Raw genomic sequence first — 18040 nt, forward strand, 5'->3', positions numbered from 1 at the left:
AGATGAAAGTAGTAATTATAGTGGTGCAAGGAAAAGCCGAGAAAAAAGAGGGAAGGGAGAAAGACATAAAATTTGATGCATAAAAGGGCGACGTGGTTTTAGTAGCCTCACTGAGATTGTGTGTGGGGACATCAAACACGAGTCATAACTGCGTTTTTTCTTCTCTTTGAGCATTTAAAACAAAACCATTGGTCACCCCCAAACATACCTTGTGAGAAGCAACACCAGCCTTAACATAAACCGGATTAACAGACACAACCTCTTCATTCAACGCCAGCAATGGTGAAGCACTACAGACTCCCTGTGAGTTCTGCACACGCTTTTCGGCTTCTCTGCTGACCTTCTAATTCCTGAACTCTGTTTGCTTTCGTGATCATGAAATCATTCTTCTTTCTTTTTATCCCAACTTTGTTTGTTTCTCTCTTCGTATTTTAATTTATGGACCATGTTTATTTTATTTTATTTTTCTTTTGGTCGATACTGATATCGTGGTTAGGTATTGGGTATGAGAAAATTTGGAGTTCATAATATTTCACTTCTAGCTATTCACTTAGATTACCGAACTAGAGATACAAATTAAAATTTCCTGGTTAAAGGGCGTTTGTTTCAAGGTATAATGCTGTATTTCCAGGAATCATATTTCCTCGAATATTATGGTGAGAAGTGTTATTTTCATGAGTGGATGAGTGAAAATACAAGTGGATGAGTGAAAGACGAACATTTTATTTTGAATTGTTAGACAAAAATTAAATTGATTTTGAATAATTAAATAGTAAAAGTGGATGAGTGAAAATACAATATCTCCATGGGAACGCGAGGGAAAGACGAACATTTTATATTCCCGGGAATCAACCCTTTCTGTGACATATATTCCAAACTTTTACCAAACATTAGAATGTGATATTCCCTAGTTAACTTTCTCGAAAATTCTTTTCGATACCTTGAACTAAAAACATTTTGAAAGTGTGTTAAGAGCATATACTTGTTTCGTGTCGCAGGGAAAGAAATAGGAGGGAAATGCTGCGAAGTTTGTTATCAGGTCACAGGCACTCAAGCAACTTCAAATCAGTCCACCCCTTTTCAGGTACTATAATAGGCTGATATATAAATTAAATTATGTTGTCCTTGTTTGATCAATTGTGTCTTTTGATGCTTTGGAGGGAAATGAGGGTGCATTTGGGTTGAAGATGACTGCCTGAATCATTTATATCTTCTCATTACTGATTTGATATAATATGGAATCTGCATAACTTAGTCACTTGATAAAGACTTTGATTCTAATATTGTCTTTTATAAATTTTAGGAAACTATGTATTTTGAAAGGTGTAACTCCTCGGGAGCCTAAGATAAAGTTCAAGGGAACTCATCAGACTTATTGCCATGTGAAGGATGTTGCCTTCCTGCATCACGAGCCTTTGGTTGAAATACATAGACCAATAAGAGTTCATGAGAGAAAAATAAAAAAAGCGGAGGCAAAGAAAAATCATGAACGTGCAAACAGACTGCAGGAGAAAACCCCCAAACCCAAGATAGATAGGATTATTCGACAGAGGTTTGTTAGGTTTTGTTGATTTCAATTTATGTATTATTATAACTGGAGATGAATTTTCAATTTAATTGATTATTTATTGAATTATAGATACCCGAGATTTGTGGATGCACTTGGAGAATTGGATGATTGCCTTACAATGGTTCACCTTTTTGCAGCATTACCTGCATCAGTGAGTAAAAAATTTGAAGTGGAGTGTGTCCATAAATGTCGAAGGTATATACTTGGAATATTGGACAACTTGGGATCAATATAATAATGAGGAATCAGCCTTTTGCGGCTATATTTTTCCTTGAAAACAAGGAGTTAAGATATGAATGGATTTGCTAAGTCTGATTGGTATATTCCTATTTTCTGCCGATATGTTTTTTATCTGTGGTTTTTCTCATTTCTTACCTGTTCACCAGATTGGCACACGAATGACAAGCATTCATATCTTGCACTAACAAGTTAAGAAAAACATTTGTTTCTGTAAAAGGAATTTACTACCAGGTACAAATATCGACATTTTTAATTGTTTAGTAATGTTAATTGTATGCTATGAATTGATGGATTGGTTTTGTTTTTTGTGCAGGCTGAGGTCGAGGGTCAGACAATAACATGGTTAACTCGTCATTCACTACAGCAGGTTGTATCTGATGACGTTGACATCACTACCATGCTAAACTTCTTGCAATTATATGAGGTTAGTTTCATATTCTTGTTTGTTTAATGTCTTTTTTCTACAAAGTAGACAGCATTATTGTCATCCCAATTACAGGACTGTAGGTCTGTATATTTTAATCGTGTGAACATTTAATTTAAATAAGTTCTGGTGTTGTGTCATGATCATGTTGAAATCAAACCAAAACCAAATTTAGCTATCTAACCCCCTGGTCATGTCTTATTGGACATGCTTCTCTCCTAATCCTTTATATTCATCCTTATTTGCTACGCTGACTTAATTTCTTGATCTTGTATATTGATACAGCCTCTTCTTAGTTTTGTCAATTTCCGCCTCTATCATTCTATAAATTTGAAGTATCCTCCCATACTTGATCCTCACTTGGAAGCTTTGGCAGCTGGTACCATGTTTCTCAACTTAAATGGAACTTTAGAAACTTGATTAGTGTTTTTGTGTATCTGGTGATTAAATTTCTTTTTCAAATCATGCAGATATATGTGCTCTGTCGAGGTATTTTGGTGCCAATGCCATATCTTATGTAGTGAATTCTGAAGTTTCTCAAACTGAATCTGAACAAGCGGAGACCAAGCAAGAAGAGTCAGAGAGTGGAAATGAAACTGCTGAACTAAGACTTGCTCAACTTCAACATCAACTTCCTTCTAATGAACCTAGAGCACAAATGCACCTTCTTGAGGAAGTTGCTGGGTGAAAATGAAGAGGATCAAGATACAAAAGAATGTAAAAAGCTCTTTAAAAATATGAAATTCTTCCTAATTAGAGAGGTAAGACCTTTTGATGGTCTTAGTGGCACTATCTAAAAGTAGTTTTGGTCAATAGCTGGGAATTTGTGGACATAGTATTTGCTGAGTCACATTTCAGTTTTTTCTAAAAAAAAAAGGGAAAACTAACCAAGAGATAGGGATTGGTGATGATTATAATTTAGGTAATGTCTTGAAGAGTTAAACTAAACTAAATATGTGACATATATAAACAATTATCATTTTAAGAATGTAAGAACTATGGTATGCTTGAACTGGCAATATGAATCCATGCTGAAAATCACCACGAAATTTCTTGACTTGCTATCATAGTGAAATCAGCACAAAATTCTATTAGTTGCTTCAGAAAATCACAACGACATTGTTAGCGAACATACACTATATGTGAAATGATTAAGATTGAAAGTTTGCAATAACTGATAATTAAAAAGTCTTCTATCAATTTATTTATCTAATAATTGACCATTCAAATAAAATACAATGTTGTATATCCATTGTTGTCTTTCCTTACAATAACCAAGTTTCTCACCTGAGTAATTCCCTACATTATATATGGTGTTATTCTGCAGGAATTGTCTAAAAACTTGAATAGCTACTGTTGTTGAGCTCTAGCTATATACTGGTGGATTATATGTAAATAGTCCTAAATAGGAAATTAATGTTGTTGGTACAACCACCTGAATCTTAAGGATTGAAATATTGTTCACAAGTTCTTCAATATGATTCTTACTGGTAGACTTTTAGTGGAGGAAAGTTATATGTCTGTACCTGTTGTAAACCCTTGCTAAAGCTTTTCCTTTCCTAAACTTACTATTTGTACCAACAGAAAGATTCTCCTAAAGAAAATCATTATATTTTGGTAGGAAAAAAATTGAGTTATTATTCTCTTTCATTGTTTTGAGTGTTGCATATGTTATTATTTATTATGTGAATTTGTGTGTTGTGTTGGCACATTAACAATTTATGTAATAGTTTTGTTTTATACTATTTAGATAGTTGTTACATGATCCATCTCTATGCATATAACACAAACATCTTATCAGACTTTGGCTCAAAATTGTTGTTTTTTCTGTTTTTACTCCAAGCTAAAGTTCTTAGAAATTTTGTTGTGGTTGTGTACATTTTTGCGTTATCTTCAACTATTGTCGTCAAATTATTCAGGTACCTAGGGAATCATTGCTTTTTGTTATTCCTGCTTTTGTTTGCATTGTTTCCTGGGACGGAGAAGGGGCACCTTTTGGGGAATCTGACCAAGGCATCTCTCATCAGGTTTGTGATTAAAGTGTTCTTATATTTTACATTTCGCTCCTTCCTTTCTAGTTCACTAATCTATTAGTTCATATGTTTAGATTGTTGACAGGGAAACACAAGGACATAGATTTCTATCAAGAGATTACGTTCAACCACAATGGGTATACGATTGTGTGAACGCACGGATTACTTTGCGAACTGAGAATTATTTGGCTGGAAGGTAACTTCCAGTTCAATTGCATTTCTAATAAAACCATTGTTTGGTGGTGATTGTACTAGCAATTTCTCTCTTACAAACATGTAGATAAATAAAATGTAGAAATATAATTATAATGACAAATAAGGAGAGGCAAGTATATAATTAATAATAATAGCAAGTCGAGAAATTCAAATAATGATAAAATCAAATGCAAAACACCTAGTTCAAGTCCAAGACTTAAAGTAATGACAAACATGTTGATAGATAAAAAATAGAAATATAATTATAATGAAAAATAATGAGAGGCAACTATATAATTAATAATAATAGCAAGTCGAGAAATTCAAATAATGATAAAATCAAATGAAAAAAACACCTAGTTCAAGTCCAATACTTAAAGTAATGACAAAACATAAGACAAATGTCCTAAATTTCTAGTCTTCTAGCTATTCGTATATCCCAACATAATTGGAGCATTTCCCTCCTCTTTTCCCTTTACATAAATACTTGTTAAAGTTAAGTAATTCTTCAGTTTCTTCAAACTCAGTGCCAGAGATATCAAATTCTAATTTTAACCCCAAATATAATCTTCTCCTTGCCCCTTGTTCCTATTGAGACTGCAATTGCATCTAAACCTTTGTTGGAAGCTTGGAAGATCCAATAACTATGCCATCACTTGATGGTTGATTTCTTTTGTTGCTTGTTTTACTCCTTGTATAAATTCTTGTCTCTAACAATTGAAGCTTCATAAGCAAGCACTCAATTTTGAGTGGAATCATGATTACATACAAATATAATAGAAAACAACTTTTTCTCAAAAGAAAATATAAACTATTCAAATACTCTCTCTAAAGTTGTAGCATATAGATTGTATGTTCCAAGTTTGAAATAACCCGACTACTCTCGTGGAATTTTTAAAAATGTTTGCAAGTTGATTGCCAACAAATTAAATGCAAATTTCCTTGGACAACAATTTTTCTTTAACAAAATGACAATTGGTTTCTATGTGTTTCATCCTATAGAATTGTATATGTCCTGAATGTATTGTGTGTCTAATGCAGAGCACAATATGTATTTATATTATTGAATATAATCAATTACAATAAAGGCACATAATAATATGGAATCAATCACCCTAACATACGAGATTATGTAACAGTTGATTTTCTAAAAATCTGTAACAATTGATTATATTCTAACACTCCCCCTCAAGGTGGAGCATATATGTCATATGCACCAAGGTTGTTACAAATGTACTCAATCTGAGAGCCTCTAAGGGACTTAGTGAAAATGTCAACCAACTGATTGCTAGAGTTGACAAAATCAATAGTGATTTCTTCAGAGAGCACCTTTTCTCTAACAAAGTGATGATCAATTTCAATGTGTTTGGTTCTTTCATGGAAGATCAGGTTTGATGCAATGTGAAATGCAACTTGATTGTCACAAATAAGCTTTGTTTCATGGATGTCCCCTATTTTTAGTTGTAGTAGTGGTTGCCTAACAGACGTAAGCTCACAAATGGCTGCTGCCATAGCACGATATTCTACTTTAGCACTAGATCTGGCAACTATATTTTGCTTTTTGTCCTCCATGAGATAAGGTTACCTCCGATAAGAACACAATACCCAAAAGTGAATCTTCTATTTGATGGTGATCCTGTCCAATCTGCATCAGAGTAACAAGCGATCTAAGTATTGCCTTTGTCTTCATGTAATAATCCTTGTCCTGGAGCCTTTTTTATGTACCGAAGAATACGTGTCACAACATCCCAATGGCTATCACAAGGAGCATTTAGAAATTGGCTTACCACACTAACCGCGAAAGTGAAGTCGGGTCTAATGATGGTGAGATAGTTAAGTTTGCTTACCAGGCGATGATATCTTTTCGAGTATTTCAATGGCTCTCCCTAACCGAAAGCACACTTGTTATACCTATGGTACTCGAGTTAATAAAAGTGCTTTGTCACCTTTTGCCTTAGCTCACTTCGATATTTGGGGTTCTAGTCATGTCTGTTCTACTTTGAGTTTTTATTACTTTGTTACTTTCATTGACGATTTCTCTAGATGTACTTGGGTATTCTTGATGAAAAATTGTTTTGATGTTTTTTCTATATTCCAAGGTTTCTCGACTGAAATTCAAAATCAATCAATTTGACACATCTATTAAATTTTACGCACTGACAATGCTCGTGAATATATTTCTTTCCAATTTCAGTCTTTTCTGAATTCACATGATATCCTCCATCAAACATCTTGCTCTCACACACCACAACAGAAGGTGTCGTCGAAAGAAAGAATCGACACTTGGTTGAAACTGTTCATACTCATCTTCTTCACTACAATATTCCTCTTCGATTTTGGGGAGATGTCATTCTGATAGCATGTTATTTGATCAATCCAATGCTTTCCTCTGTCCTTAATAATCAGGTTCCTCACACTCTCTTATATCCAACACAAGATCTATACTCCATTCCTCTTTGTGTGAAGAGTTGCGTGGTGGGCCCATAACCCACATGTCCCAGTATCAAAACTTGACTCTGATACCATATAGAATTGTATATGTTCTAAATGTATTGGGTGTCTAATGTAGAGCACAAAATATGTATTTATACTATTGAATAAAATCAATTACAATAAAGAGACATAATAATATGGAATCAATCACCCAAATTTATGAGATTATGTAACGGTTGATTTCTAGAAATCTGTAACTGTTGATTATATTCTAACACATCCTATCACGAAGCAATGTGAAGAGTTGTTTGATTATCACAATACATACTCATTTTTCAAGATATTGCCCTCTATTAAGTCTCAATACTTGATTGAGAAACTACATTTTGTTTCATGCTTTTCCATGAAATTGTATTCCTCCATGTGAAAACACAATATACAATACTCGAACGTTTGTCCATAGGAGACCTTGCCTAATCAACATCTCAATATCCAAATATTTGGGCACTTCCTTTATATTCATATAACAAATCTTGTCTTGGAGCTTTCTTGAGACATTTGAGAAGTGAAAGACAACATTCTAGTGATCCATGTGAGGAGCTAACCACACCAAATTACAAATGATGAGTCAAGTCTAGGAATGATGAGATAAATAAGTTTTGTTACAAGTCTTCTTATCACTTTGGATTTGAGAAGGGCTTACTTTGTTCTTCCATTAATTTTAGATTCAGAGTCATTAGACTATCCATGGCTCTACAATCAATCGTTCCTATTTTGAATATATTAAGCATATTTCCTTTGAATAATCACAATACCTTCTTTTTGTTGAGCCATAATTCAATGCCTAGGTAGTATTTGAGATGTTAAGATCTTTGGTCTGAAAATGTTTGTGAGAATGTTGCTTTAGCTGAGCAATTTTGGCTGCATACCCAATTGGATAAATACATTGTCCAAGAGATCTATAACAAAAAATTGAATGATATTCTTCATTGTGTTTTAGTCCAACATTCGAACAATATGACTAAACTTTCCAAACCATGAAGATGACTCTAGATGATAGAGAGATCATTTCAATTTACATATTGTTAGATATATTACGTTTATATTAATTAAGGAAACATAGCTTCTATTGTTAATTAGGGAAATATAGACATTTTTTTTTATATTGGTAGATATTATTGATATTTGTTTGTAACAATATCTTCTATTTACATATTTATGTTTAGTTGTCATATATACTTGTATCATTCTTTCGTATAAATATTTTACCCGATGTAGACACAAGGGAGATTAACCCTAAACCTAGTTTTCACTATATTTAATATGGTATCTAAAGCCAAGGTTCCTTAATAACCCCATATACATTTCTTTTTTGTAGCCGCCACAATCACTATCATTTGCACCGTCTTCGCCATTGTTACTGACATCTCCCCGTCATTTCCGCCGCTGTTGGAGCCACTATTTAGGTCAGCGACCCCCCACTCAAATTGTTCGGGTTAGGCGACCACCACGCCGTTGGCATCATCGCCATTGGAACTGCCACGCGCAGTCATATGTGCCATTTGCGTAAAATGCATGCTCTTTTTCATAAATTTAATGAGTTACTACCTCCTGCCTCTACTCCTGCTCAAGAATTTGAGCAACGATCAAAGTTCTTCATGGTTTGACTTTACACGAACATGTTGATGAATATTCCCATGTCTGTGATCAGATTTTGGGTTCGCTTATCATACCCAATTTTACTTCTACATGTTCCACCCTTTTGCATGTGCCATGTAAACCTCTTAATGATCCATCTGTTTTTGCCGATGATTCCTCTACTTTCACATCTCAACATGATAATAGCAATCACTCTCTCCAGCCAGGCAAAGGGCATCATAAGTGTGACCATTGTGGGAAGCTAGGCCACAAAATTGAAAGGTGTTATGCTTTACATGGTCGTTCTCTTCGATCTGTTGTTGTTGTTCAGACTGATCCTCCCTCACATTTAGTTGCTGTGGATCCCCCTTCATATGCTCCTACAGACAAATCTGCTCTCTTCAGTGACTTTCTTAAATGGTGTGAGGATCGTAAGCCCTCTAGTTTCACTGGTTATGTTGCATGCACAAGTATATCTTTTCTTGGTCTGACTCAATCTTCTTCTATTGGTCCTTGGGTTCTTATTCAGGAGCCCATATTACATTCCTGGAAACAAATATGTTTTTTTCTTTAACATCTATGAAGAATTTACCTTTTGTTACAATGGCTAATGGATCTATGGTTTTAGCACATGGTGTTGAGACTGTTAACCTTTTTCCTTCTTTATCCATTGATAATGTTCTTCATGTCCCTGGATCCATTCTAAACTTATTATCCATTAGTTATCTAACTCGTTTTCTTGACTGTGTTATTTTTTTTACCATAACTTTTGTTTGTTTACAAGATCGGAGTTTAAGATAGGTGATTGGCACCGAATCTGAGTCTAATGGTCTTTATCATCTTCGTTCATATGCACATGTTGACACAATTATGGAGTCTCCCTCTCTCCTTCATGCTCAGCTATGTCATCCCAGTTTGGCCAAATTACAAATGCTTGTTTCCCGTTTATCCAAGTTGTCTAGTTTGGTGTTTGAGTCGTGTCAATTAGGAAAACACACATTACAAGAAAAACTGATATTTTGATGATAATAATAATAATAAAATTTTATTAAAACATAAAAAATTATTTGTAATATTATATAACAATAAACTATTATATTATTTATAAATATTTTAATATATTTTTAATTAAAGTAAACTCATGGATCCGAGTTTACTAGACTCCCACGAGTTTACATAAACTCCCGAGTTTAACAATGTTACATATTAGGATCAATGGCTTAGAATAGAAGATTAAAGTAAGAGAAGAAACCCTTGGGATACTAGGTAACATATAGATACAACAAAAAACATTTTTTTCTTAAAAGATAATTGTTCTTAATGAATTTGGATGGAGTTCTTTTGAGGTGAATGGAGTGAGGCTCTTAGGAGCTACGTTGATAGCCCAATGGTTTGTATAAAGTCTTTTTGTAGGTGGGTTCTTTCTCAATTATTCCAATAGTTCTATTGATTCAGATACATATATATGCATACGTATTAGGATTAATGGCTTAGAATAGAGGATTAAAGAAAGAGAAGAAACCATTAGCATACTAGGTAACTTATAGATACAACAAAAAACATCTTTTTCTTAAAAGATAAATGTTCTTAACGAATTTGGATGGAGTGCTTTTGAGGTGAATTGAGTGAGGCTTTTAGGAGCTGCATTGATAGCCCCATTGGTTTGTGGATAGTCTTTTGTAGGTGAATCCTTCCTCATTTATTCCAACAACTTAACAAAAAACCATTAGGGCTATCAACTCAACTCCTGAGAACCTCCTTAACCCTTGGCTGGAGGGCTTGTTCCTGAATTCTAATAGTTCCACATCGCTTAGGAGTTGAGGCAAATGGTAATTTAAATACATCTTCATGCTTCAATCCTCCGAGGTACCTTTTAAAGACAACCGTGAAAGAGTTTCACACTTTAGAGCGCATAACATCAGATGCAGTCATTACCCTAATGAAGTTGTCTTAACGGACTTGAGGTCAAAACAATAATATAAACTATTTTAACATGAATGAATTTGCATTTTTTAACTGAGTGTCTTATCAATTAGCTATGGTTTGTTAATTATCTCAACAAACTTAAGGTACTATAATGGTTATAGATATATCCACAAGACTAATTCCCCTCGTAATTGTCTTCTTTATTAAAGGGAGCTTTAAAATGATTTCAGGAGTCATATTCAATGAGCTAGACAAAGAGTCCAATATAGATTCCCCTCCAATAACTTATTAGCTAACACATAATTACTTCCATTATTTGTGATAACTTGAAGATCATTTTCTCCAACCTCGTGCATAAAGGTATCAAGTATATGAAATAGTTTTCTTCCTTATCTTCACAAATTTAGAGTCAATAGATGTACTTCACAAACATTATCCCTAGAATAGTGTTCACCGAAAAGTTAATTAAGCATCATTATTTCATGTTTGTCCATGTATCTACCAATATAGAATGATCATATTGACTCTAATAAGTCTATCCTAAAATTTTATTTATAAATGTATACAAATTTGAAGGGACCAAATATACTATAATTAAAAATAATATTTGTTTATGTATTAATTTTTTTAAATATTAAAATAATCAGGGGACCAAGGCCTACTAGGTTCTCAAGAAGCTTTGCCACTACATCTCCTTGCTAACAAGTTGGTCTCTAATTTCATGATAAGTAGTAGGAATTGGCAAATATGGACCATAAGCACCAATGGAGTTCATCATATCTTTAAAGCTCTTCAATCTGACAAGGTTGAGTGCAGTGTGATTGAATATTGGCCATGGCGGCGCCATGGCATAAATCGGTACCGGTTTCCGAGCCTGCTGCCTCAATAAGGCGGAGGCGAATCGGATTTTCCATGGCGGCCCATGGCTGCCGATTTTGGCATGGTGGATTGCGATGGCAGAGCGGTTGTGTCAAAAAAATCAGACTAAAAAGAAAAAAAAGTTGAACAAAAGAGAAGAGACGAAACGAAACTTGCAGCAAAAGTGGCGACGTGGTTGTGAGGAAGAATGAAAACCCTAATTGCACGCGTGAATGGGAGAAAGAAGTTTGACTCTTTAAAATAGTCATTCTTTAAACAATTGGGCCTAGCCCGCTCAAATATTATGAAAGGAGGAGTTAATAGAGCAAAAGAACATCTAATGGCAAAGAAGGGCAATGCTGTTGCTTGCACCAAGACTCCGAAAAATGTGAGAGAAGAACTTTGGAAACTATATAAAGAAAAAGTAGACAACTCCTCCGTCAATCCTGGATATAGTGCAACAAATGATAATCATGAGAGTGAAGATGAGGTTAAAATTTCTACGGCTAGTAATGATAAAGGGAGAAATAGCGGTGAAAGAAAAGGACCATGGATATTTTTTGTAAAATCCAACTGTTGCAATAGAGAAGAGAAAATAAAGGAAAAACTAAGGCAAACTAACATCAAAGAGGCATGTGACAAAAATTTAAAGGCCTCAGTTCATCAATATATTGCTCGATTTTGGTACCAAGCAGGCTTGTCATTCAACCTCATGAAGTTGAAAAGTTTTCAAGATATGATTGATGCCATAGGTGCTTATGGACCTAATTTACCCGCTCCTAGTTATCATGAAATTAGAGTTCCACTTCTCAACAAGGAAGTTGAGTACATTGAAAGTTGTTGCAAGATCATAAATTGCAATGGAGAAAACATGGTTGTTCTATTATGTCAGATGCATGGACTGACTGAAAGCAACGATGCTTGATTAACTTTTTGGTGAGCTCCCCTATAGGGATAATGTTTTTCAAGTCCATTGATGGTTCAAACATTGTGAAGACAGGAGAAAAACTATTCGAGATGCTTGATTCCCTTGTGGAGGAGATTGGAGAAGAAAATGTTGTTCAAGTTATAACAGATAATAGGAGCAATTATGTGTTGGCTGGTAAGTTGTTAGAAGAGAAAATACTCCATCTCTATTGGACTCCTTGTGCTGCCCATGGTATAGATTTGATGCTTGAAGACATTGGAAAACTTCATTTGATAAAGAAGACAATTCAAAGAAGAGTTAGTCTTGTTGGCTTTATCTATAGTCATTCTAGTACCTTGAGTTTGTTGAGACAATTTACAAATAAGTGGGAATTAGTAAGACATGTCGTTACAAGGTTTGCTATCTCTTATTTATCGTTACAAAGGTTGCATCAAGAGAAGAAAAAATTGAGATGAATGTTCACTTCTAATGAATAGAGCAATAACAACCTATCTAAGGAAGTCAAGGGGAGGGAGGCTACAAAAATTGTTCTTATGCCTTAATTTTGGATTCAAGTACTATATATTCTCAAGTCATGGCTCCTCTTATTCATGTGCTTTGTCTAGTTGATGGGGAAAGAAAAGCAGCTATGGGTTATATATATGAAGCAATGGAGAAAGCCAAGGAAACAATAATGAAGTCATTCAACAATGATGAAAGTAAATACAATGATGTATTTACAATCATTGATAACAGATGGACATGTTAACTTCATCGTCCATTGCATGCTGCTGGTCACTTTTTGAATCCAGAGTTCTTTTATTCCAACCCACACATGGAATATGATTTGGAAGTTACAAATGGACTCTTTGGTGCCAAGTAAAGATGTGCAACAAAGAGGATTTTAACTAAGTTGCCTTTTTATAAGAGTGCAAATGGACTCTTTGGTGATGATTTTGTCAAAGAATCAAGAAAAACCACAATCCTAGGTGAGATACTTAAACACTTTTTAAATCGCACTAAGATATAATGGTTACATTCTAAGCTACTTTCTTTGCTTGTGTATCTCAATGGTGGAAGAATTATGGGCATGCAGCTCTCAACTTACAAAAGCTAGCAATCAAGATTTTAAGCTTGACATGTAATTCATTGGGATGTGAGCGCAATTGGAGTGTTTTTGAGCAAGTAATAAGACATGACTCATTTCATTATTATCTTAGTTGTAAGTTGTAGAAAGAAATTAATTCACATATTACTTATTTGCATTGCAGATTCATTCAAAGAAAATGAATAGGCTGGACCACAAAAGATTGCATGATTTGGTTTACATAAACTATAATCAACAACTTGCTTAAACATACAATATTAGGGATGAAATAGACCCTATTCTATTCAATGACATTGATGAATGTAATGAGTGGTTAGTGGGAGAAGTTGATGGTGATAACGATAATAAAAAGGGGGTAATGATTTGGTTTTTCATGATGGTCCCACTCTTAATTGGGTAACTATTTATGAAGCTTTAGGTATTGGAAAACCGGTAGTTTATACAAGGAGACAAGCAACTAATCAAAGAAAGAAACCATCAAGTGATGGTATTGTTATTGGATCTTCCTATGCTTCTAAGAAAGGTCCAGGTGCAACTCCAACTCTAACTCCAACACAACCCAGGAAGGGTAAAGAGAGGACTCAAATTCAAGTTCAAAATGAATTGCATGATAGCTTTGATTCCGAGTTTGAAAGATTACTTAACTTTGACAAAAGTTTTTCAAGAGGAGAAGACGAGGAGGGATATGCTCCATTAGATGTTGACATTAAAGACAATTATGTTGGAGTTGAAGAAGAATCTGATGATTAGAAAGAAACTTAATACATACATTTTATGATTTGTTGGTATTTTATGTTTTGAACTTTAAATTTGTGGTGTTTTAATATGATGTTATTATTAATTGAATTTTTATACATAATATCATTACTTTTTCATTAAAATTATATGCGGTGATAGGTATTATATTTTTTAACCGCAATATTTCCACTGTTATGGTTTCTGTTATAATTTTACCAAGGGATTTGGGTCATTGATATTTTCTGTTATCCGATATCAATAACACTGGTTGAATGACAAGCCTGCTTGTTTTACGGATATTTTACAAAACATATCCATTGGTCCCATTTACCATAATTCTCTCCCCTTAACATTATTACTAAATGTTGAAATTTCAACTTCATCTTCTCTCTCATTAGTATCTATGGGATTTATAGGATTTACAGAGGTGGTTGCCTTCTCTTTAAATAATTTTCAGAGATCTTCTTTTACATTTTTTGGAGTCTTGGTGCAAGATGCACTATTGCGCTTGATGTTCTTTGGCTCTAGTAGTTCCCCTCTTTCATAATTTTCCCATAATAATTACCGACAATAATAGTATTCAAGTTTGATTCATCCAACAGATGACGATACTTCCAACCCTGGTCATTCTGGTTGGACGTTCTTGAACTGCCTTGTTCAGTTGCCAATCGGGTAGCTGGAAAATAGATGTAGTGTCTGTTTCAGATTTATATATTAGAGAAAAAGCATTGATTAGATGTAAAAGAAATGAAATTGGGTCGGGTGGGTGCTGCTGCTGAGAAAACAAAGAGCAAACAGAAAAAAGAAAACAAAAAGGATGAACCAGGATTGGTGGCGTCTCAGCAAAAGCATGAACCAGGCCACAACAGCAGAAGCACAACTTACAGGTGTGGAAGCAATGACGACATTGCACACAGTCAATGATGGTAGCTGAACTAGAGGGGGTTCTGGTGTAATGAAGTGACTGCATCCTGCCATGGAGCTGCCATCTCCTATATTCAATAACACTGATTCGTTGCTTTATGAATTTTATGCTAATTATAATATTTATTGGGAGTTTGATTAAATTGTTTCTAAAACAACTACTGATGTAATGGGGTTTTCTCATTGAAAAAAAGTACAAAATTGCTTAATTTAAAACAAGTATATTAAGCAAAACATATAAAAAGTTGAAATGTGCTTATTTTATTCAATAAACCGCTTCGTTAAACAAATAAGCATGAACTCATATTATGTAAAAATAGAAAATTAGTTCCACAACATAGTTGTCCTAACCTAGTCACTAGTTATGCATTAACCCAAGGGGAACAATTTAGAAAAATACTTACACTTTACACATACAAATGTGTTAAATTTGAAGAAAAGTGTATGTATACTAAAGAAATCCTATTTGATTTTAAAAGGTTTCATTGCTAAAATGTTTCTTTCGTTAATAGGATTCCGGCACCGCATTTGTCACCTTTTATTAACTATGACGAAGAAGGAGCATACATTCCAGATTATACCAAGACTATCAAACACTTGCAAGGTGCTGCAAGGAAGGAAGTCCTTCCATTTCCAGGTGTTACGAAGGAAGATCTGGAACATCCTCAAAATCTTCTGGTTGAAGGTATTATTGACCGAGCTGAGGCTAGTGATGCAGCTCAAAGAAAGAAAAAGGTACGCATGTGAGAAAAAAAAGGTTGCATCATAATAGAGTTGGGTATGTGGGCGGCTTTGCCCATTTAAAACCATACCTGCATCAACCTGCACTATAAAATAATACATCTGTACAGCCCGTATTTTAAATGGACTTTAATTTCTGCAAAACTTGTTTGTTAAACGGCTCAACTTGCACCTAGAAAAATACATTGGGATTTTTTAGCGTTCATTTTCATAGAAAAAGTTTGTTCAATTCATTAAACAATGCACAACCAATAGGAGCTAGAAAAATTGAATTTTGGATTGAGTTGGGCTTGGTGACGTGTATTGCGGGTAGCCCACGATTAAAATCCCTTCAATCCGCAGGTTTTACAGACTGGGTATAAAAAACCCGCACTAAAATTTTATAAAAAGTTTCGAACCTGCACCCGTGTGAACTAAGTTATGCGGGTCGTACTGCACTCTAATCATAATAGTGGCATGAGTTTAGGGGATCATTTTTTGTTTATTGTGTCACTAAAGTATTTCAAATCTGAATGATTTCATTCTAGATGATGATTTGGTGTTACATACACTTCAGCAGGTTCTAAAGAAACTTCTGGCATGGTGCATACCGGAGAGTTGGATACCAATGTTTAAGAAAATGTTGATGATGACCACGGGATTATTTTTAATAATTATTATAAATTATTAAATTATTAAAAAAAGTTTAACAATTTATTATAAACAACTATATTGTCATATAACAAAGTTCAATGACCATAATTGATGAAGTACACAATTATATTGACATATAACAAAGTTCAATGACCATAATTCATCAACATTACAAAATTATGCTTAATCTAATCACAACAACAACCATTAACGAAGACTTCAACATTTGATTCGATGAAATCATTGTCTGCTTGAAAGACAACAATATCTCCTTCTTTTAATTCATTTTCAGAACAAAATAGCCCCTAACCTTGACCTATCTTTGTTGAACTTCGTTGTTTGTTGGATATTAGTATTTTGCAATTCACTATAGTTTTAGGTCTTATAAGAAAGACGTCTTCTACCTTCACCTCCCGAATAAAGTTGGCAAACTTTGATGGCAAATCCTACATGATTCAAACGTTTATTGTTAGTATAAGTATTTCAATTTAATTATAGTAATAAGCATAAGAATAAATAAGAAGGAATATACCAAGTGACTTGCTTTGCTTTGATACTTTGTCAATTTCACTGAAAATATAGATTTTGTATTTTGATGAGTAATACGGTGCATAAATGTTGTCAAACTTGTTGTACATCTACCTTTAAGCACTGTTAGGTGAAATAAAGAATTTCCCAAATACTGAAATTGAATGTGAGAATCACTTTGAATTTGATACAAATTTCTCATATTAAACCAACCTTCAGTGATCCTTGGGTTATCTGAATCCATGTTATAGGTAACTGTTGTGCTCTTACCATTTACATCTACCAAGTGCCATTGTGGGCCTATTTCGTGTGCATAACCAACAGCAAAGTGTTGATCAACAAATAAAAATGGTTACAAAATAATGAGGACACTAAATTATTTTCAAACAATAAAGACATTATCAATATTTTTTCCTGCAAGAACAGAAACAAAAACAAAACATATATAAGTTGTCAACATACTTATATATCAACAAAAAATATATTATATATAAATAGACGTTGATAAAAATTAAATCCATAATTAATAATTCTTTACAAAAATAATTAGAAAAAAATGAAATAAAGTAAAAATTTTGAAGATTGAAATCTTTAGATATATATGAAAGTGCAGTACATACGTTAAATGAACGTTAGTAGATTTGATTGTGTTCCTCTGTAATACTACTACTAAAGTGAGGATCATGATGATACAATATGCGAACCACATAGAACAGAAAATCTCAATGCATGGTATTAGATCTAAATTTGTATTTGTGTTAAAATTGAAGACATACCTAAGAGAATATGTAGATGGTGTTGAACTTCCAAAGTATTGTTCTCTAATCTTGGGTTTGTTCCATTTCCAATTTTGTAATTGCAGAGAAATGGAGGTTCAAATGTAGTGTTGAGTGAAGGATGTGTATCAAATGGTAAAGTGAAAGTTGTGAATGGAATGGAAAGTCAGAATAGAGAACATTATCATGTACAAACAATGACAACAATTTTAAAATTGTTATTGTTCACTGACACAAAAAGTAACAGATAAAATAAAGTATAGAAGTTACAACAAAAGTAACAGCAAAATTATATAATTCTGATTCTTTAACATTTAGAAAATTAAAGAAATGAAATGCAATTATGTAAATTTAAATGAATGTTGTTT

General features: G+C 33.8%; 1 pseudogene; it reads left to right on the forward strand.

Moving 5' to 3' along the window:
- The first annotated feature begins 279 nt into the window (after nucleotides 1-279).
- On the forward strand, nucleotides 280-17936 carry LOC114184560 (annotated as a pseudogene).
- The last annotated feature ends 104 nt before the right edge of the window (nucleotides 17937-18040 follow it).

The sequence above is a fragment of the Vigna unguiculata genome, chromosome 5, assembly GCF_004118075.2.
Source record: "Vigna unguiculata cultivar IT97K-499-35 chromosome 5, ASM411807v1, whole genome shotgun sequence".
NCBI classification, from domain to species: Eukaryota; Viridiplantae; Streptophyta; class Magnoliopsida; order Fabales; family Fabaceae; genus Vigna; species Vigna unguiculata.